This window comes from Mesoplodon mirus, assembly GCF_964341445.2.
Source record: "Mesoplodon mirus genome assembly, chromosome: 1".
NCBI lineage: Eukaryota > Metazoa > Chordata > Mammalia > Artiodactyla > Ziphiidae > Mesoplodon > Mesoplodon mirus.
Genome location: NC_138976.1, coordinates 112,039,273 through 112,062,231, shown reverse-complemented (window position 1 = coordinate 112,062,231; position 22,959 = coordinate 112,039,273).

Below are 22,959 nucleotides of genomic sequence, written 5' to 3'. Positions count from 1 at the left end.
GTGGAATTGCACACAATGCCATTTCCAACAGTGACAGTGCTCACGCTGAGAGTTGTCATGGTGATAGTGCCCATGGTGACAGTGCACATGGTCATACTGCCAATGGTTAAATTACTCATGGTGACAGTACTCATGGTTGCAGTACCCATGGTGACAGTGCTCAAAATGGCAGTTCCCATGGTGACATTGCCCATGGTGACATTGCCTATGGTGACACTTCTCACGGTGACATTTCCCATGGTGATATGGCTCATGGTGACACACCACATTGTGCCAGTGCCCATGGTGACAGTGTTCACAGTGAAAGTGCTCATGGTAATACTGTTTACTTTGAGAGTGCCCAAGGTGAAAATACACATGGTGACATTACTCATTGAGAAATTGCCCATGGTTACAATTCTCATAGCAACAGTTATGGTGACAGTGCTCATGGTGGCACTGCCCTGGGTGACAGTGCTCGTGGTGTCAGTGCTCATGGTGACAGTGCTCATGATGAGAGTGCCTATGTTGTTAATTCCCATGGTGACACTTCTCACAGTGACACTGACAATGGTTACAGGTCACATGTTGGCCGTGCCCTTGGTGACAGTGCCCATGCAGACAGTACTTATGGTGACAGTGTTATCGGTGATAGTGCCCATGGTGAGAGTGCACATGGTGGTAGTGCACATGGTGGCACTGAAAAATGGTGACAGGGCTCATGGTGACAGTGCTCACGGTAAAAACCCATGCTGACAGTACTCACAGAGACACTGCTCATAGTGGCAGTAACCATGGTGACATTTCGCACAGTGACAGTGCCCACTGTAGGAGTGCCCATGGAGACATTGCTCATGGTGACACTGACCATGGTGACATTGCCTATGGTGACAGTGCTCATGGTGACAGAGCCCATGTTGACTCTGACCACAGTGAGAATGCTCACGGTGATAGTGCCAATGGTGACAGCACTCATGTTGACAGCACGCATTGTGCAAGGTGCCATGGTGACAGTGACCATGGTGAGAGATCTCACGGTGATAGCACTCACGGTAATAGTCCTGATGGTGACAGTGCAAATGGTGACAATACAGAGGGTGACAGTACTCATGGTGAAAATACCCATGGTAGCAGTTCTCATAGTGACAGTGCTCATGGGGGAAGTACCCATGCTGACAGTGCTCATTGTGGCAGTGCTCATGGTGACAGTACCGATGAGGCCAGTGATTATGGTGATGGTGTTCACAGTGGCTGTGCTCATGGAGATAGTGCTCACGGTGACCGTGCCCATGATGACAGTGCCCAGGGTGACAGTGCTCATGGGGAAAGTGCCAATGATAACATTAACCATGGTGATAGTGCCCCTGGTGACACGGCCCACAGTGACATTACTCATGGTGATAGTGCCATTGGTGACAGTGCTCACGGTGAAGTTGCCCATCCTGACAATGCTCATGGTGACATTGACCTTCGAGATAGTACCCATGTTGACAGTGCCCATGGTGACGTGCTCATGTTGACAGTGCTCAAAGTGATAGTGCCCATGGTGACATTGCCCATGGTGGAAGTGCCCACGGTGCCCTTGCCAACAGTGACAGTGCCCACGCTGACAGTTCTCATTGTGATAGTGCCCATGGTGACAGTACACATGGTGATAATCGCAATGGTGACAGTGCTCATGGTGACAGTGCTCATGGTTGCAATACCCATGGTGACAGTGCTCAAAATGACAGTGACAGTGGTGGCAGTGACCATGGTGACAGTGCCCACGGTGACATCGCCTATAGTGACACTTCTCACGGTGACATTGCCCATGGTGACAGGGCTCATGTTGACGTGCTTATATTGACAGTGCTCACAGTGATAGTGCCCATGGTGACATTGCCCATGGTGGAATTGCACACAATGCCAGTTCCCACAGTGACAGTGCTCACGCTGAGAGTTGTCATGGTGATAGTGCCCATGGTGACAGTGCACATGGTCATACTGCCAATGGTGACAGTACTCATGGTTGCAGTACCCATGGTGACAGTGTGCAAAATGGCATTTCCCATGGTGACATTGACCATGGTGACATTGCCTATGGTGACACATCTCACGGTGACATTTCCCATGGTGACATTGCTCAAGGTGACACACGACATTGTGCCAGTGCCCATGGTGACAGTGCACATTGTGATACTCACAATGGTGACAGTGCTCATGGTGACAGCGCTCATGGTGGCAGTACCCAAGGTGACAGTGCTCACAGTGACAGTGCCCACTGTATGAGTGCCCATGTTGACAGTGCTCATGGTGACACTGACCATGGTGACATTGCCTATGGTGACAGTGCTCATGGTGACAGTGCCCATGGTGACACTGACCACAGTGAGAATGCTCACAGTGACAGTGCCAATGGTGCCAGCACTCATGTTGACAGCACGCATTGTGCAAGGTGCCATGGTGACAGTGACCATGGTGAGAGATCTCATGGTGATAGCGCTCACGGTAATAGTCCTCATGGTGACAGTGCAAATGGTGACAATACACAGGGTGACAGTACACATGGTGAAAATACCCATGGTAGCAGTTCTCATAGTGACAGTGCTCATGGGGGATGTGCCCATGCTGACAGTGCTCATTGTGGCAGTGCTCATGGTGACAGTACCGATGAGGCCAGTGATTATGGTGATGGTGTTCACAGTGGCTGTGCTCATGGAGATAGTGCTCACGGTGACCGTGCCCATGATGACAGTGCCCAGGGTGACAGTGCTCACGGGGAAATTGCCAATGATAACATTAACCATGGTGATAGTGCCCCTGGTGACACGGCCCACAGTGACATTGCTCATGGTGATAGTGCCATTGGTGACAGTGCTCACGGTGAAGTTGCCCATCCTGACAATGCTCATGGTGACATTGACCTTCGAGATAGTACCCATGTTGACAGTGCCCATGGTGACGTGCTCATGTTGACAGTGCTCAAAGTGATAGTGCCCATGGTGACATTGCCAAGAGTGACAGTGCCCATGCTGACAGTTCTCATTGTGATAGTGCCCATGGTGACAGTGCACATGGTGATACTTGCAATGGTGACAGTGCTCATGGTGACAGCGCTCATGGTTGCAGTACCCATGGTGACAGTGCTCAAAATGACAGTGACAGTGGTGGCAGTGACCATGGTGACAGTGCCCACGGTGACATTGCCTATAGTGACACTTCTCACAGTGACATTGCCCATGGTGACAGGGCTCATGTTGACGTGCTCATATTGACAGTGCTCACAGCGATAATGTCCATGGTGACATTGCCCATGGTGGAATTGCACACAATGCCATTTCCCACAGTGACAGTTCTCACGCTGAGAGTTGTCATGGTGATAGTGCCCATGGTGACAGTGCACATGGTCATACTGCCAATGGTTAAATTACTCATGGTGACAGTACTCATGGTTGCAGTACCCATGGTGACAGTGCTCAAAATGGCAGTTCCCATGGTGACATTGCCCATGGTGACATTGCCTATGGTGACAATTTTAACGGTGACATTTCCCATGGTGACATGGCTCATGGTGACACACCACATTGTGCCAGTGCCCATGGTGACAGTGTTCACAGTGAAAGTGCTCATGGTAATACTGTTTACTTTGAGAGTGCCCAAGGTGAAAATACACATGGTGACATTACTCATTGAGAAATTGCCCATGCTTACAATTCTCATAGCAACAGTTGTGGTGACAGTGCTCATGGTGGCACTGCCCTGGGTGACAGTGCTCGTGGTGTCAGTGCTCATGGTGACAGTGCTCATGATGAGAGTGCCTATGTTGTTAATTCCCATGGTGACACTTCTCACAGTGACACTGACAATGGTTACAGGTCACATGTTGGCCGTGCCCTTGGTGACAGTGCCCATGCAGACAGTACTTATGGTGACAGTGTTATCGGTGATAGTGCCCATGGTGAGAGTGCACATGGTGGTAGTGCACATGGTGGCACTGAAAAATGGTGACAGGGCTCATGGTGACAGTGCTCACGGTAAAAACCCATGCTGACAGTACTCACAGAGACACTGCTCATAGTGGCAGTAACCATGGTGACAGTTCGCACAGTGACAGTGCCCACTGTAGGAGTGCCCATGGAGACATTGCTCATGGTGACACTGACCACGGTGACATTGCCTATGGTGACAGTGCTCATGGTGACAGAGCCCATGTTGACTCTGACCACAGTGAGAATGCTCACGGTGATAGTGCCAATGGTGACAGCACTCATGTTGACAGCACGCATTGTGCAAGGTGCCATGGTGACAGTGACCATGGTGAGAGATCTCACGGTGATAGCACTCACGGTAATAGTCCTGATGGTGACAGTGCAAATGGTGACAATACAGAGGGTGAGAGTACTCATGGTGAAAATACCCATGCTAGCAGTTCTCATAGTGACAGTGCTCATGGGGGAAGTGCCCATGCTGACAGTGCTCATTGTGGCAGTGCTCATGGTGACAGTACCGATGAGGCCAGTGATTATGGTGATGGTGTTCACAGTGGCTGTGCTCATGGAGATAGTGCTCACGGTGACCGTGCCCATGATGACAGTGCCCAGGGTGACAGTGCTCACGGGGAAAGTGCCAATGATAACATTAACCATGGTGATAGTGCCCCTGGTGACACGGCCCACAGTGACATTGCTCATGGTGATAGTGCCTTTGGTGACAGTGCTCATGGTGAAATTGCCCTTCCTGACAATGCTCATGGTGACATTGCCCTTCGAGATAGTACCCATGTTGACAGTGCCCATGGTGACGTGCTCATGTTGACAGTGCTCACAGTGATAGTGCCCATGGTGACATTGCCCATGGTGGAATTGCCCACGGTGCCCTTGCCAACAGTGACAGTGCCCACGCTGACAGTTCTCATTGTGATAGTGCCCATGGTGACAGTACACATGGTGTTAATCGCAATGGTGACAGTGCTCATGGTGACAGTTCTCATGGTTGCAATACCCATGGTGAGAGTGCTCAAATTGACAGTGACAGTGGTGGCAGTGACCATGGTGACAGTGCACATTGGGATACTCGCAATGGTGACAGTGCTCATCGTGACAGCGCTCATGGTGGCAGTACCCAAGGTGACAGTGCTCACAGTGACAGTGCCCACTTTATGAGTGCCCATGTTGACAGTGCTCATGGTGACACTGACCATGGTGACATTGCCTATGGTGACAGTGCTCATGGTGACAGTGCCCATGTTGACTCTGAACACAGTGAGAATGCTCATGGTGATAGTGCCAATGGTGACAGCACTCATGTTGACAGCACGCATTGTGCAAGGTGCCATGGTGACAGTGACCATGGTGAGAGATCTCACGGTGATAGCACTCACGGTAATAGTCCTGATGGTGACAGTGCAAATGGTGACAATACAGAGGGTGACAGTACTCATGGTGAAAATACCCATGCTAGCAGTTCTCATAGTGACAGTGCTCATGGGGGAAGTACCCATGCTGACAGTGCTCATTGTGGCAGTGCTCATGGTGACAGTACCGATGAGGCCAGTGATTATGGTGATGGTGTTCACAGTGGCTGTGCTCATGGAGATAGTGCTCACGGTGACCGTGCCCATGATGACAGTGCCCAGGGTGACAGTGCTCACGGGGAAATTGCCAATGATAACATTAACCATGGTGATAGTGCCCCTGGTGACACGGCCCACAGTGACATTGCTCATGGTGATAGTGCCATTGGTGACAGTGCTCACGGTGAAGTTGCCCATCCTGACAATGCTCATGGTGACATTGACCTTCGAGATAGTACCCATGTTGACAGTGCCCATGGTGACGTGCTCATGTTGACAGTGCTCAAAGTGATAGTGCCCATGGTGACATTGCCAAGACTGACAGTGCCCATGCTGACAGTTCTCATTGTGATAGTGCCCATGGTGACAGTGCACATGGTGATACTTGCAATGGTGACAGTGCTCATGGTGACAGCGCTCATGGTTGCAGTACCCATGGTGACAGTGCTCAAAATGACAGTGACAGTGGTGGCAGTGACCATGGTGACAGTGCCCACGGTGACATTGCCTATAGTGACACTTCTCACAGTGACATTGCCCATGGTGACAGGGCTCATGTTGACGTGCACATATTGACAGTGCTCACAGCGATAATGTCCATGGTGACATTGCCCATGGTGGAATTGCACACAATGCCATTTCCAACAGTGACAGTGCTCACGCTGAGAGTTGTCATGGTGATAGTGCCCATGGTGACAGTGCACATGGTCATACTGCCAATGGTTAAATTACTCATGGTGACAGTACTCATGGTTGCAGTACCCATGGTGACAGTGCTCAAAATGGCAGTTCCCATGGTGACATTGCCCATGGTGACATTGCCTATGGTGACACTTCTCACGGTGACATTTCCCATGGTGATATGGCTCATGGTGACACACCACATTGTGCCAGTGCCCATGGTGACAGTGTTCACAGTGAAAGTGCTCATGGTAATACTGTTTACTTTGAGAGTGCCCAAGGTGAAAATACACATGGTGACATTACTCATTGAGAAATTGCCCATGGTTACAATTCTCATAGCAACAGTTATGGTGACAGTGCTCATGGTGGCACTGCCCTGGGTGACAGTGCTCGTGGTGTCAGTGCTCATGGTGACAGTGCTCAAGATGAGAGTGCCTATGTTGTTAATTCCCATGGTGACACTTCTCACAGTGACACTGACAATGGTTACAGGTCACATGTTGGCCGTGCCCTTGGTGACAGTGCCCATGCAGACAGTACTTATGGTGACAGTGTTATCGGTGATAGTGCCCATGGTGAGAGTGCACATGGTGGTAGTGCACATGGTGGCACTGAAAAATGGTGACAGGGCTCATGGTGACAGTGCTCACGGTAAAAACCCATGCTGAGAGTACTCACAGAGACACTGCTCATAGTGGCAGTAACCATGGTGACATTTCGCACAGTGACAGTGCCCACTGTAGGAGTGCCCATGGAGACATTGCTCATGGTGACACTGACCATGGTGACATTGCCTATGGTGACAGTGCTCATGGTGACAGAGCCCATGTTGACTCTGACCACAGTGAGAATGCTCACGGTGATAGTGCCAATGGTGACAGCACTCATGTTGACAGCACGCATTGTGCAAGGTGCCATGGTGACAGTGACCATGGTGAGAGATCTCACGGTGATAGCACTCACGGTAATAGTCCTGATGGTGACAGTGCAAATGGTGACAATACAGAGGGTGACAGTACTCATGGTGAAAATACCCATGGTAGCAGTTCTCATAGTGACAGTGCTCATGGGGGAAGTACCCATGCTGACAGTGCTCATTGTGGCAGTGCTCATGGTGACAGTACCGATGAGGCCAGTGATTATGGTGATGGTGTTCACAGTGGCTGTGCTCATGGAGATAGTGCTCACGGTGACCGTGCCCATGATGACAGTGCCCAGGGTGACAGTGCTCACGGGGAAAGTGCCAATGATAACATTAACCATGGTGATAGTGCCCCTGGTGACACGGCCCACAGTGACATTGCTCATGGTGATAGTGCCATTGGTGACAGTGCTCACGGTGAAGTTGCCCATCCTGACAATGCTCATGGTGACATTGACCTTCGAGATAGTACCCATGTTGACAGTGCCCATGGTGACGTGCTCATGTTGACAGTGCTCAAAGTGATAGTGCCCATGGTGACATTGCCAAGAGTGACAGTGCCCATGCTGACAGTTCTCATTGTGATAGTGCCCATGGTGACAGTGCACATGGTGATACTTGCAATGGTGACAGTGCTCATGGTGACAGCGCTCATGGTTGCATTACCCATGGTGACAGTGCTCAAAATGACAGTGACAGTGGTGGCAGTGACCATGGTGACAGTGCCCACGGTGACATTGCCTATAGTGACACTTCTCACAGTGACATTGCCCATGGTGACAGGGCTCATGTTGACGTGCTCATATTGACAGTGCTCACAGCGATAATGTCCATGGTGACATTGCCCATGGTGGAATTGCACACAATGCCATTTCCAACAGTGACAGTGCTCACGCTGAGAGTTGTCATGGTGATAGTGCCCATGGTGACAGTGCACATGGTCATACTGCCAATGGTTAAATTACTCATGGTGACAGTACTCATGGTTGCAGTACCCATGGTGACAGTGCTCAAAATGGCAGTTCCCATGGTGACATTGCCCATGGTGACATTGCCTATGGTGACACTTCTCACGGTGACATTTCCCATGGTGATATGGCTCATGGTGACACACCACATTGTGCCAGTGCCCATGGTGACAGTGTTCACAGTGAAAGTGCTCATGGTAATACTGTTTACTTTGAGAGTGCCCAAGGTGAAAATACACATGGTGACATTACTCATTGAGAAATTGCCCATGGTTACAATTCTCATAGCAACAGTTATGGTGACAGTGCTCATGGTGGCACTGCCCTGGGTGACAGTGCTCGTGGTGTCAGTGCTCATGGTGACAGTGCTCATGATGAGAGTGCCTATGTTGTTAATTCCCATGGTGACACTTCTCACAGTGACACTGACAATGGTTACAGGTCACATGTTGGCCGTGCCCTTGGTGACAGTGCCCATGCAGACAGTACTTATGGTGACAGTGTTATCGGTGATAGTGCCCATGGTGAGAGTGCACATGGTGGTAGTGCACATGGTGGCACTGAAAAATGGTGACAGGGCTCATGGTGACAGTGCTCACGGTAAAAACCCATGCTGACAGTACTCACAGAGACACTGCTCATAGTGGCAGTAACCATGGTGACATTTCGCACAGTGACAGTGCCCACTGTAGGAGTGCCCATGGAGACATTGCTCATGGTGACACTGACCATGGTGACATTGCCTATGGTGACAGTGCTCATGGTGACAGAGCCCATGTTGACTCTGACCACAGTGAGAATGCTCACGGTGATAGTGCCAATGGTGACAGCACTCATGTTGACAGCACGCATTGTGCAAGGTGCCATGGTGACAGTGACCATGGTGAGAGATCTCACGGTGATAGCACTCACGGTAATAGTCCTGATGGTGACAGTGCAAATGGTGACAATACAGAGGGTGACAGTACTCATGGTGAAAATACCCATGCTAGCAGTTCTCATAGTGACAGTGCTCATGGGGGAAGTACCCATGCTGACAGTGCTCATTGTGGCAGTGCTCATGGTGACAGTACCGATGAGGCCAGTGATTATGGTGATGGTGTTCACAGTGGCTGTGCTCATGGAGATAGTGCTCACGGTGACCGTGCCCATGATGACAGTGCCCAGGGTGACAGTGCTCATGGGGAAAGTGCCAATGATAACATTAACCATGGTGATAGTGCCCCTGGTGACACGGCCCACAGTGACATTACTCATGGTGATAGTGCCATTGGTGACAGTGCTCACGGTGAAGTTGCCCATCCTGACAATGCTCATGGTGACATTGACCTTCGAGATAGTACCCATGTTGACAGTGCCCATGGTGACGTGCTCATGTTGACAGTGCTCAAAGTGATAGTGCCCATGGTGACATTGCCCATGGTGGAAGTGCCCACGGTGCCCTTGCCAACAGTGACAGTGCCCACGCTGACAGTTCTCATTGTGATAGTGCCCATGGTGACAGTACACATGGTGATAATCGCAATGGTGACAGTGCTCATGGTGACAGTGCTCATGGTTGCAATACCCATGGTGACAGTGCTCAAAATGACAGTGACAGTGGTGGCAGTGACCATGGTGACAGTGCCCACGGTGACATCGCCTATAGTGACACTTCTCACGGTGACATTGCCCATGGTGACAGGGCTCATGTTGACGTGCTTATATTGACAGTGCTCACAGTGATAGTGCCCATGGTGACATTGCCCATGGTGGAATTGCACACAATGCCAGTTCCCACAGTGACAGTGCTCACGCTGAGAGTTGTCATGGTGATAGTGCCCATGGTGACAGTGCACATGGTCATACTGCCAATGGTGACAGTACTCATGGTTGCAGTACCCATGGTGACAGTGTGCAAAATGGCATTTCCCATGGTGACATTGCCCATGGTGACATTGCCTATGGTGACACATCTCACGGTGACATTTCCCATGGTGACATTGCTCAAGGTGACACACGACATTGTGCCAGTGCCCATGGTGACAGTGCACATTGTGATACTCACAATGGTGACAGTGCTCATGGTGACAGCGCTCATGGTGGCAGTACCCAAGGTGACAGTGCTCACAGTGACAGTGCCCACTGTATGAGTGCCCATGTTGACAGTGCTCATGGTGACACTGACCATGGTGACATTGCCTATGGTGACAGTGCTCATGGTGACAGTGCCCATGGTGACACTGACCACAGTGAGAATGCTCACAGTGACAGTGCCAATGGTGCCAGCACTCATGTTGACAGCACGCATTGTGCAAGGTGCCATGGTGACAGTGACCATGGTGAGAGATCTCATGGTGATAGCGCTCACGGTAATAGTCCTCATGGTGACAGTGCAAATGGTGACAATACACAGGGTGACAGTACACATGGTGAAAATACCCATGGTAGCAGTTCTCATAGTGACAGTGCTCATGGGGGATGTGCCCATGCTGACAGTGCTCATTGTGGCAGTGCTCATGGTGACAGTACCGATGAGGCCAGTGATTATGGTGATGGTGTTCACAGTGGCTGTGCTCATGGAGATAGTGCTCACGGTGACCGTGCCCATGATGACAGTGCCCAGGGTGACAGTGCTCACGGGGAAATTGCCAATGATAACATTAACCATGGTGATAGTGCCCCTGGTGACACGGCCCACAGTGACATTGCTCATGGTGATAGTGCCATTGGTGACAGTGCTCACGGTGAAGTTGCCCATCCTGACAATGCTCATGGTGACATTGACCTTCGAGATAGTACCCATGTTGACAGTGCCCATGGTGACGTGCTCATGTTGACAGTGCTCAAAGTGATAGTGCCCATGGTGACATTGCCAAGAGTGACAGTGCCCATGCTGACAGTTCTCATTGTGATAGTGCCCATGGTGACAGTGCACATGGTGATACTTGCAATGGTGACAGTGCTCATGGTGACAGCGCTCATGGTTGCAGTACCCATGGTGACAGTGCTCAAAATGACAGTGACAGTGGTGGCAGTGACCATGGTGACAGTGCCCACGGTGACATTGCCTATAGTGACACTTCTCACAGTGACATTGCCCATGGTGACAGGGCTCATGTTGACGTGCACATATTGACAGTGCTCACAGCGATAATGTCCATGGTGACATTGCCCATGGTGGAATTGCACACAATGCCATTTCCAACAGTGACAGTGCTCACGCTGAGAGTTGTCATGGTGATAGTGCCCATGGTGACAGTGCACATGGTCATACTGCCAATGGTTAAATTACTCATGGTGACAGTACTCATGGTTGCAGTACCCATGGTGACAGTGCTCAAAATGGCAGTTCCCATGGTGACATTGCCCATGGTGACATTGCCTATGGTGACACTTCTCACGGTGACATTTCCCATGGTGACATGGCTCATGGTGACACACCACATTGTGCTAGTGCCCATGGTGACAGTGTTCACAGTGAAGGTGCTCATGGTAATACTGTTTACTTTGAGAGTGCCCAAGGTGAAAATACACATGGTGACATTACTCATTGAGAAATTGCCCATGGTTACAATTCTCATAGCAACAGTTGTGGTGACAGTGCTCATGGTGGCACTGCCCTGGGTGACAGTGCTCGTGGTGTCAGTGCTCATGGTGACAGTGCTCATGATGAGAGTGCCTATGTTGTTAATTCCCATGGTGACACTTCTCACAGTGACACTGACAATGGTTACAGGTCACATGTTGGCCGTGCCCTTGGTGACAGTGCCCATGCAGACAGTACTTATGGTGACAGTGTTATCGGTGATAGTGCCCATGGTGAGAGTGCACATGGTGGTAGTGCACATGGTGGCACTGAAAAATGGTGACAGGGCTCATGGTGACAGTGCTCACGGTAAAAACCCATGCTGACAGTACTCACAGAGACACTGCTCATAGTGGCAGTAACCATGGTGACAGTTCGCACAGTGACAGTGCCCACTGTAGGAGTGCCCATGGAGACATTGCTCATGGTGACACTGACCACGGTGACATTGCCTATGGTGACAGTGCTCATGGTGACAGAGCCCATGTTGACTCTGACCACAGTGAGAATGCTCACGGTGATAGTGCCAATGGTGACAGCACTCATGTTGACAGCACGCATTGTGCAAGGTGCCATGGTGACAGTGACCATGGTGAGAGATCTCATGGTGATAGCACTCACGGTAATAGTCCTGATGGTGAAAGTGCAAATGGTGACAATACAGAGGGTGACAGTACTCATGGTGAAAATACCCATGCTAGCAGTTCTCATAGTGACAGTGCTCATGGGGGAAGTGCCCATGATGACAGTTCTCATTGTGGCAGTGCTCATGGTGACAGTACCGATGAGGCCAGTGATTATGGTGATGGTGTTCACAGTGGCTGTGCTCATGGGGATAGTGCTCACGGTGACCGTGCCCATGATGACAGTGCCCAGGGTGACAGTGCTCACGGGGAAAGTGCCAATGATAACATTAACCATGGTGATAGTACCCCTGGTGACACGGCCCACAGTGACATTGCTCATGGTGATAGTGCCTTTGGTGACAGTGCTCATGGTGAAATTGCCCTTCCTGACAATGCTCATGGTGACATTGCCCTTCGAGATAGTACCCATGTTGACAGTGCCCATGGTGACGTGCTCATATTGACAGTGCTCACAGTGATAGTGCCCATGGTGACATTGCCCATGGTGGAAGTGCCCACGGTGCCCTTGCCAACAGTGACAGTGCCCACGCTGACAGTTCTCATTGTGATAGTGCCCATGGTGACAGTACACATGGTGATAATCGCAATGGTGACAGTGCTCATGGTGACAGTGCTCATGGTTGCAATACCCATGGTGACAGTGCTCAAAATGACAGTGACAGTGGTGGCAGTGACCATGGTGACAGTGCCCACGGTGACATCGCCTATAGTGACACTTCTCACGGTGACATTGCCAATGGTGACAGGGCTCATGTTGACGTGCTTATATTGACAGTGCTCACAGTGATAGTGCCCATGGTGACATTGCCCATGGTGGAATTGCACACAATGCCAGTTCCCACAGTGACAGTGCTCACGCTGAGAGTTGTCATGGTGATAGGGCCCATGGTGACAGTGCACATGGTCATACTGCCAATGGTGACAGTACTCATGGTTGCAGTACCCATGGTGACAGTGTGCAAAATGGCATTTCCCATGGTGACATTGCCCATGGTGACATTGCCTATGGTGACACATCTCACGGTGACATTTCCCATGGTGACATTGCTCAAGGTGACACACGACATTGTGCCAGTGCCCATGGTGACAGTGCACATTGTGATACTCACAATGCTGACAGTGCTCATGGTGACAGCACTCATGGTGGCAGTACCCAAGGTTACAGTGCTCACAGTGACAGTGCCCACTGTATGAGTGCCCATGTTGACAGTGCTCATGGTGACACTGACCATGGTGACATTGCCTATGGTGAGAGTGCTCATGGTGACAGTGCCCATGGTGACACTGACCACAGTGAGAATGCTCACAGTGATAGTGCCAATGGTGCCAGAACTCATGTTGACAGCCCCCATTGTGCAAGGTGCCATGGTGACAGAGACCATGGTGAGAGATCTCACGGTGATAGCGCTCATGGTAATAGTCCTCATGGTGACAGTGCAAATGGTGACAATACACAGGGTGACAGTATACATGGTGAAAATACCCATGGTAGCAGTTCTCATAGTGACAGTGCTCATGGGGGAAGTACCCATGCTGACAGTGCTCATTGTGGCAGTGCTCATGGTGACAGTACCGATGAGGCCAGTGATTATGGTGATGGTGTTCACAGTGGCTGTGCTCATGGAGATAGTGCTCACGGTGACCGTGCCCATGATGACAGTGCCCAGGGTGACAGTGCTCACGGGGAAAGTGCCAATGATAACATTAACCATGGTGATAGTGCCCCTGGTGACACGGCCCACAGTGACATTGCTCATGGTGATAGTGCCATTGGTGACAGTGCTCACGGTGAAGTTGCCCATCCTGACAATGCTCATGGTGACATTGACCTTCGAGATAGTACCCATGTTGACAGTGCCCATGGTGACGTGCTCATGTTGACAGTGCTCAAAGTGATAGTGCCCATGGTGACATTGCCAAGAGTGACAGTGCCCATGCTGACAGTTCTCATTGTGATAGTGCCCATGGTGACAGTACACATGGTGATACTTGCAATGGTGACAGTGCTCATGGTGACAGCGCTCATGGTTGCAGTACCCATGGTGACAGTGCTCAAAATGACAGTGACAGTGGTGGCAGTGACCATGGTGACAGTGCCCACGGTGACATTGCCTATAGTGACACTTCTCACAGTGACATTGCCCATGGTGACAGGGCTCATGTTGACGTGCTCATATTGACAGTGCTCACAGCGATAATGTCCATGGTGACATTGCCCATGGTGGAATTGCACACAATGCCATTTCCAACAGTGACAGTGCTCACACTGAGAGTTGTCATGGTGATAGTGCCCATGGTGACAGTGCACATGGTCATACTGCCAATGGTTAAATTACTCATGGTGACAGTACTCATGGTTGTAGTACCCATGGTGACAGTGCTCAAAATGGCAGTTCCCATGGTGACATTGCCCATGGTGACATTGCCTATGGTGACACTTCTCACGGTGACATTTCCCATGGTGACATGGCTCATGGTGACACAGCACATTGTGCCAGTGCCCATGGTGACAGTGTTCACAGTGAAAGTGCTCATGGTAATACTGTTTACTTTGAGAGTGCCCAAGGTGAAAATACACATGGTGACATTACTCATTGAGAAATTGCCCATGGTTACAATTCTCATAGCAACAGTTATGGTGACAGTGCTCATGGTGGCACTGCCCTGGGTGACAGTGCTCGTGGTGTCAGTGCTCATGGTGACAGTGCTCATGATGAGAGTGCCTATGTTGTTAATTCCCATGGTGACACTTCTCACAGTGACACTGACAATGGTTACAGGTCACATGTTGTCCGTGCCCTTGTTGACAGTGCCCATGAAGACAGTACTTATGTTGACAGTGTTATCGGTGATAGTGCCCATGGTGAGAGTGCACATGGTGGTAGTGCACATGGTGGCACTGAGAAATGGTGACAGGGCTCATGGTGACAGTGCTCACGGTAAAAACCCATGCTGACAGTACTCACAGAGACACTGCTCATAGTGGCAGTAACCATGGTGAGAGTTCGCACAGTGACAGTGCCCACTGTAGGAGTGCCCATGGAGACATTGCTCATGGTGACACTGACCACGGTGACATTGCCTATGGTGACAGTGCTCATGGTGACAGAGCCCATGTTGACTCTGACCACAGTGAGAATGCTCACGGTGATAGTGCCAATGGTGACAGCACTCATGTTGACAGCACGCATTGTGCAAGGTGCCATGGTGACAGTGACCATGGTGAGAGATCTCACGGTGATAGCACTCACGGTAATAGTCCTGATGGTGACAGTGCAAATGGTGACAATACAGAGGGTGACAGTACTCATGGTGAAAATACCCATGCTAGCAGTTCTCATAGTGACAGTGCTCATGGGGGAAGTACCCATGCTGACAGTGCTCATTGTGGCAGTGCTCATGGTGACAGTACCGATGAGGCCAGTGATTATGGTGATGGTGTTCACAGTGGCTGTGCTCATGGAGATAGTGCTCACGGTGACCGTGCCCATGATGACAGTGCCCAGGGTGACAGTGCTCACGGGGAAAGTGCCAATGATAACATTAACCATGGTGATAGTGCCCCTGGTGACACGGCCCACAGTGACATTGCTCATGGTGACAGTGCCCATGGTGACGTGCTCATGTTGACAGTGCTCACAGTGATAGTGCCCATGGTGACATTGCCCATGGTGGAAGTGCCCACGGTGCCCTTGCCAACAGTGACAGTGCCCACGCTGACAGTTCTCATTGTGATAGTGCCCATGGTGACAGTACACATGGTGATAATCGCAATGGTGACAGTGCTCATGGTGACAGTGCTCATGGTTGCAATACCCATGGTGACAGTGCTCAAAATGACAGTGACAGTGGTGGCAGTGACCATGGTGACAGTGCCCACGGTGACATCGCCTATAGTGACACTTCTCACGGTGACATTGCCAATGGTGACAGGGCTCATGTTGACGTGCTTATATTGACAGTGCTCACAGTGATAGTGCCCATGGTGACATTGCCCATGGTGGAATTGCACACAATGCCAGTTCCCACAGTGACAGTGCTCACGCTGAGAGTTGTCATGGTGATAGTGCCCATGGTGACAGTGCACATGGTCATTCTGCCAATGGTGACAGTACTCATGGTTGCAGTACCCATGGTGACAGTGTGCAAAATGGCATTTCCCATGATGACATTGCCCATGGTGACATTGCCTATGGTGACACATCTCACGGTGACATTTCCCATGGTGACATTGCTCAAGGTGACACACGACATTGTGCCAGTGCCCATGGTGACAGTGCACATTGTGATACTCACAATGCTGACAGTGCTCATGGTGACAGCACTCATGGTGGCAGTACCCAAGGTGACAGTGCTCACAGTGACAGTGCCCACTGTATGAGTGCCCATGTTGACAGTGCCCATGGTGACACTGACCACAGTGAGAATGCTCACAGTGATAGTGCCAATGGTGCCAGCACTCATGTTGACAGCCCCCATTGTGCAAGGTGCCATGGTGACAGAGACCATGGTGAGAGATCTCACGGTGATAGCGCTCATGGTAATAGTCCTCATGGTGACAGTGCAAATGGTGACAATACACAGGGTGACAGTATACATGGTGAAAATACCCATGGTAGCAGTTCTCATAGTGACAGTGCTCATGGGGGAAGTACCCATGCTGACAGTGCTCATTGTGGCAGTGCTCATGGTGACAGTACCGATGAGGCCAGTGATTATGGTGATGGTGTTCACAGTGGCTGTGCTCATGGAGATAGTGCTCACGGTGACCGTGCCCATGATGACAGTGCCCAGGGTGACAGTGCTCACGGGGAAAGTGCCAATGATAACATTAACCATGGTGATAGTGCCCCTGGTGACACGGCCCACAGTGACATTGCTCATGGTGATAGTGCCATTGGTGACAGTGCTCACGGTGATGTTGCCCATCCTGACAATGCTCATGGTGACATTGCCCTTCGAGATAGTACCCATGTTGACAGTGCCCATGGTGACGTGCTCATGTTGACAGTGCTCAAAGTGATAGTGCCCATGGTGACATTGCCAAGAGTGACAGTGCCCATGCTGACAGTTCTCATTGTGATAGTGCCCATGGTGACAGTGCACATGGTGATACTTGCAATGGTGACACTGCTCATGGTGACAGCGCTCATGGTTGCAGTACCCATGGTGACAGTGCTCAAAATGACAGTGACAGTGGTGGCAGTGACCATGGTGACAGTGCCCACGGTGACATTGCCTATAGTGACACTTCTCACAGTGACATTGCCCATGGTGACAGGGCTCATGTTGACGTGCTCATATTGACAGTGCTCACAGCGATAATGTCCATGGTGACATTGCCCATGGTGGAATTGCACACAATGCCATTTCCAACAGTGACAGTGCTCACACTGAGAGTTGTCATGGTGATAGTGCCCATGGTGACAGTGCACATGGTCATACTGCCAATGGTTAAATTACTCATGGTGACAGTACTCATGGTTGTAGTACCCATGGTGACAGTGCTCAAAATGGCAGTTCCCATGGTGACATTGCCCATGGTGACATTGCCTATGGTGACACTTCTCACGGTGACATTTCCCATGGTGACATGGCTCATGGTGACACAGCACATTGTGCCAGTGCCCATGGTGACAGTGTCCACAGTGAAAGTGCTCATGGTAATACTGTTTACTTTGAGAGTGCCCAAGGTGAAAATACACATGGTGACATTACTCATTGAGAAATTGCCCATGGTTACAATTCTCATAGCAACAGTTATGGTGACAGTGCTCATGGTGGCACTGCCCTGGGTGACAGTGCTCGTGGTGTCAGTGCTCATGGTGACAGTGCTCATGATGAGAGTGCCTATGTTGTTAATTCCCATGGTGACACTTCTCACAGTGACACTGACAATGGTTACAGGTCACATGTTGTCCGTGCCCTTGGTGACAGTGCCCATGAAGACAGTACTTATGGTGACAGTGTTATCGGTGATAGTGCCCATGGTGAGAGTGCACATGGTGGTAGTGCACATGGTGGCACTGAAAAATGGTGACAGGGCTCATGGTGACAGTGCTCACGGTAAAAACCCATGCTGAGAGTACTCACAGAGACACTGCTCATAGTGGCAGTAACCATGGTGACAGTTCGCACAGTGACAGTGCCCACTGTAGGAGTGCCCATGGAGACATTGCTCATGGTGACACTGACCACGGTGACATTGCCTATGGTGACAGTGCTCATGGTGACAGAGCCCATGTTGACTCTGACCACAGTGAGAATGCTCACGGTGATAGTGCCAATGGTGACAGCACTCATGTTGACAGCACGCATTGTGCAAGGTGCCATGGTGACAGTGACCATGGTGAGAGATCTCACGGTGATAGCACTCACGGTAATAGTCCTGATGGTGACAGTGCAAACGGTGACAATACAGAGGGTGAGAGTACTCATGGTGAAAATACCCATGCTAGCAGTTCTCATAGTGACAGTGCTCATGGGGGAAGTGCCCATGCTGACAGTGCTCATTGTGGCAGTGCTCATGGTGACAGTACCGATGAGGCCAGTGATTATGGTGATGGTGTTCACAGTGGCTGTGCTCATGGAGATAGTGCTCACGGTGACCGTGCCCATGATGACAGTGCCCAGGGTGACAGTGCTCACGGGGAAAGTGCCAATGATAACATTAACCATGGTGATAGTGCCCCTGGTGACACGGCCCACAGTGACATTGCTCATGGTGATAGTGCCTTTGGTGACAGTGCTCATGGTGAAATTGCCCTTCCTGACAATGCTCATGGTGACATTGCCCTTCGAGATAGTACCCATGTTGACAGTGCCCATGGTGACGTGCTCATGTTGACAGTGCTCACAGTGATAGTGCCCATGGTGACATTGCCCATGGTGGAAGTGCCCACGGTGCCCTTGCCAACAGTGACAGTGCCCACGCTGACAGTTCTCATTGTGATAGTGCCCATGGTGACAGTACACATGTTGATAATCGCAATGGTGACAGTGCTCATGGTGACAGTGCTCATGGTTGCAATACCCATGGTGAGAGTGCTCAAAATGACAGTGACAGTGGTGGCAGTGACCATGGTGACAGTGCCCACGGTGACATCGCCTATAGTGACACTTCTCACGGTGACATTGCCAATGGTGACAGGGCTCATGTTGACGTGCTTATATTGACAGTGCTCACAGTGATAGTGCCCATGGTGACATTGCCCATGGTGGAATTGCACACAATGCCAGTTCCCACAGTGACAGTGCTCACGCTGAGAGTTGTCATGGTGATAGTGCCCATGGTGACAGTGCACATGGTCATTCTGCCAATGGTGACAGTACTCATGGTTGCAGTACCCATGGTGACAGTGTGCAAAATGGCATTTCCCATGGTGACATTGCCCATGGTGACATTGCCTATGGTGACACATCTCACGGTGACATTTCCCATGGTGACATTGCTCAAGGTGACACACGACATTGTGCCAGTGCCCATGGTGACAGTGCACATTGTGATACTCGCAATGGTGACAGTGCTCATGGTAACAGCGCTCATAGTGGCAGTACCCAAGGTGACAGTGCTCACAGTGACAGTGCCCACTGTATGAGTGCCCATGTTGACAGTGCTCATGGTGACACTGACCATGGTGACATTGCCTATGGTGACAGTGCTCATGGTGACAGTGCCCATGGTGACACTGACCACAGTGAGAATGCTCACAGTGATAGTGCCAATGGTGCCAGCACTCATGTTGACAGCCCCCATTGTGCAAGGTGCCATGGTGACAGTGACCATGGTGAGAGATCTCACGGTGATAGCGCTCATGGTAATAGTCCTCATGGTGACAGTGCAAATGGTGACAATACACAGGGTGACAGTACACATGGTGAAAATACCCATGGTAGCAGTTCTCATAGTGACAGTGCTCATGGGGGAAGTACCCATGCTGACAGTGCTCATTGTGGCAGTGCTCATGGTGACAGTACCGATGAGGCCAGTGATTATGGTGATGGTGTTCACAGTGGCTGTGCTCATGGAGATAGTGCTCACGGTGACCGTGCCCATGATGACAGTGCCCAGGGTGACAGTGCTCACGGGGAAAGTGCCAATGATAACATTAACCATGGTGATAGTGCCCCTGGTGACACGGCCCACAGTGACATTGCTCATGGTGATAGTGCCATTGGTGACAGTGCTCACGGTGAAGTTGCCCATCCTGACAATGCTCATGGTGACATTGACCTTCGAGATAGTACCCATGTTGACAGTGCCCATGGTGACGTGCTCATGTTGACAGTGCTCAAAGTGATAGTGCCCATGGTGACATTGCCAAGAGTGACAGTGCCCATGCTGACAGTTCTCATTGTGATAGTGCCCATGGTGACAGTGCACATGGTGATACTTGCAATGGTGACAGTGCTCATGGTGACAGCGCTCATGGTTGCAGTACCCATGGTGACAGTGCTCAAAATGACAGTGACAGTGGTGGCAGTGACCATGGTGACAGTGCCCACGGTGACATTGCCTATAGTGACACTTCTCACAGTGACATTGCCCATGGTGACAGGGCTCATGTTGACGTGCTCATATTGACAGTGCTCACAGCGATAATGTCCATGGTGACATTGCCCATGGTGGAATTGCACACAATGCCATTTCCAACAGTGACAGTGCTCACGCTGAGAGTTGTCATGGTGATAGTGCCCATGGTGACAGTGCACATGGTCATACTGCCAATGGTTAAATTACTCATGGTGACAGTACTCATGGTTGTAGTACCCATGGTGACAGTGCTCAAAATGGCAGTTCCCATGGTGACATTGCCCATGGTGACATTGCCTATGGTGACACTTCTCACGGTGACATTTCCCATGGTGACATGGCTCATGGTGACACACCACATTGTGCCAGTGCCCATGGTGACAGTGTTCACAGTGAAAGTGCTCATGGTAATACTGTTTACTTTGAGAGTGCCCAAGGTGAAAATACACATGGTGACATTACTCATTGAGAAATTGCCCATGGTTACAATTCTCATAGCAACAGTTATGGTGACAGTGCTCATGGTGGCACTGCCCTGGGTGACAGTGCTCGTGGTGTCAGTGCTCATGGTGACAGTGCTCATGATGAGAGTGCCTATGTTGTTAATTCCCATGGTGACACTTCTCACAGTGACACTGACAATGGTTACAGGTCACATGTTGTCCGTGCCCTTGTTGACAGTGCCCATGAAGACAGTACTTATGGTGACAGTGTTATCGGTGATAGTGCCCATGGTGAGAGTGCACATGGTGGTAGTGCACATGGTGGCACTGAGAAATGGTGACAGGGCTCATGGTGACAGTGCTCACGGTAAAAACCCATGCTGACAGTACTCACAGAGACACTGCTCATAGTGGCAGTAACCATGGTGACAGTTCGCACAGTGACAGTGCCCACTGTAGGAGTGCCCATGGAGACATTGCTCATGGTGACACTGACCACGGTGACATTGCCTATGGTGACAGTGCTCATGGTGACAGAGCCCATGTTGACTCTGACCACAGTGAGAATGCTCACGGTGATAGTGCCAATGGTGACAGCACTCATGTTGACAGCACGCATTGTGCAAGGTGCCATGGTGACAGTGACCATGGTGAGAGATCTCACGGTGATAGCACTCACGGTAATAGTCCTGATGGTGACAGTGCAAATGGTGACAATACAGAGGGTGACAGTACTCATGGTGAAAATACCCATGCTAGCAGTTCTCATAGTGACAGTGCTCATGGGGGAAGTACCCATGCTGACAGTGCTCATTGTGGCAGTGCTCATGGTGACAGTACCGATGAGGCCAGTGATTATGGTGATGGTGTTCACAGTGGCTGTGCTCATGGAGATAGTGCTCACGGTGACCGTGCCCATGATGACAGTGCCCAGGGTGACAGTGCTCACGGGGAAAGTGCCAATGATAACATTAACCATGGTGATAGTGCCCCTGGTGACACGGCCCACAGTGACATTGCTCATGGTGACAGTGCCCATGGTGACGTGCTCATGTTGACAGTGCTCACAGTGATAGTGCCCATGGTGACATTGCCCATGGTGGAAGTGCCCACGGTGCCCTTGCCAACAGTGACAGTGCCCACGCTGACAGTTCTCATTGTGATAGTGCCCATGGTGACAGTACACATGGTGATAATCGCAATGGTGACAGTGCTCATGGTGACAGTGCTCATGGTTGCAATACCCATGGTGACAGTGCTCAAAATGACAGTGACAGTGGTGGCAGTGACCATGGTGACAGTGCCCACGGTGACATCGCCTATAGTGACACTTCTCACGGTGACATTGCCAATGGTGACAGGGCTCATGTTGACGTGCTTATATTGACAGTGCTCACAGTGATAGTGCCCATGGTGACATTGCCCATGGTGGAATTGCACACAATGCCAGTTCCCACAGTGACAGTGCTCACGCTGATAGTTGTCATGGTGATAGTGCCCATGGTGACAGTGCACATGGTCATTCTGCCAATGGTGACAGTACTCATGGTTGCAGTACCCATGGTGACAGTGTGCAAAATGGCATTTCCCATGATGACATTGCCCATGGTGACATTGCCTATGGTGACACATCTCACGGTGACATTCCCCATGGTGACATT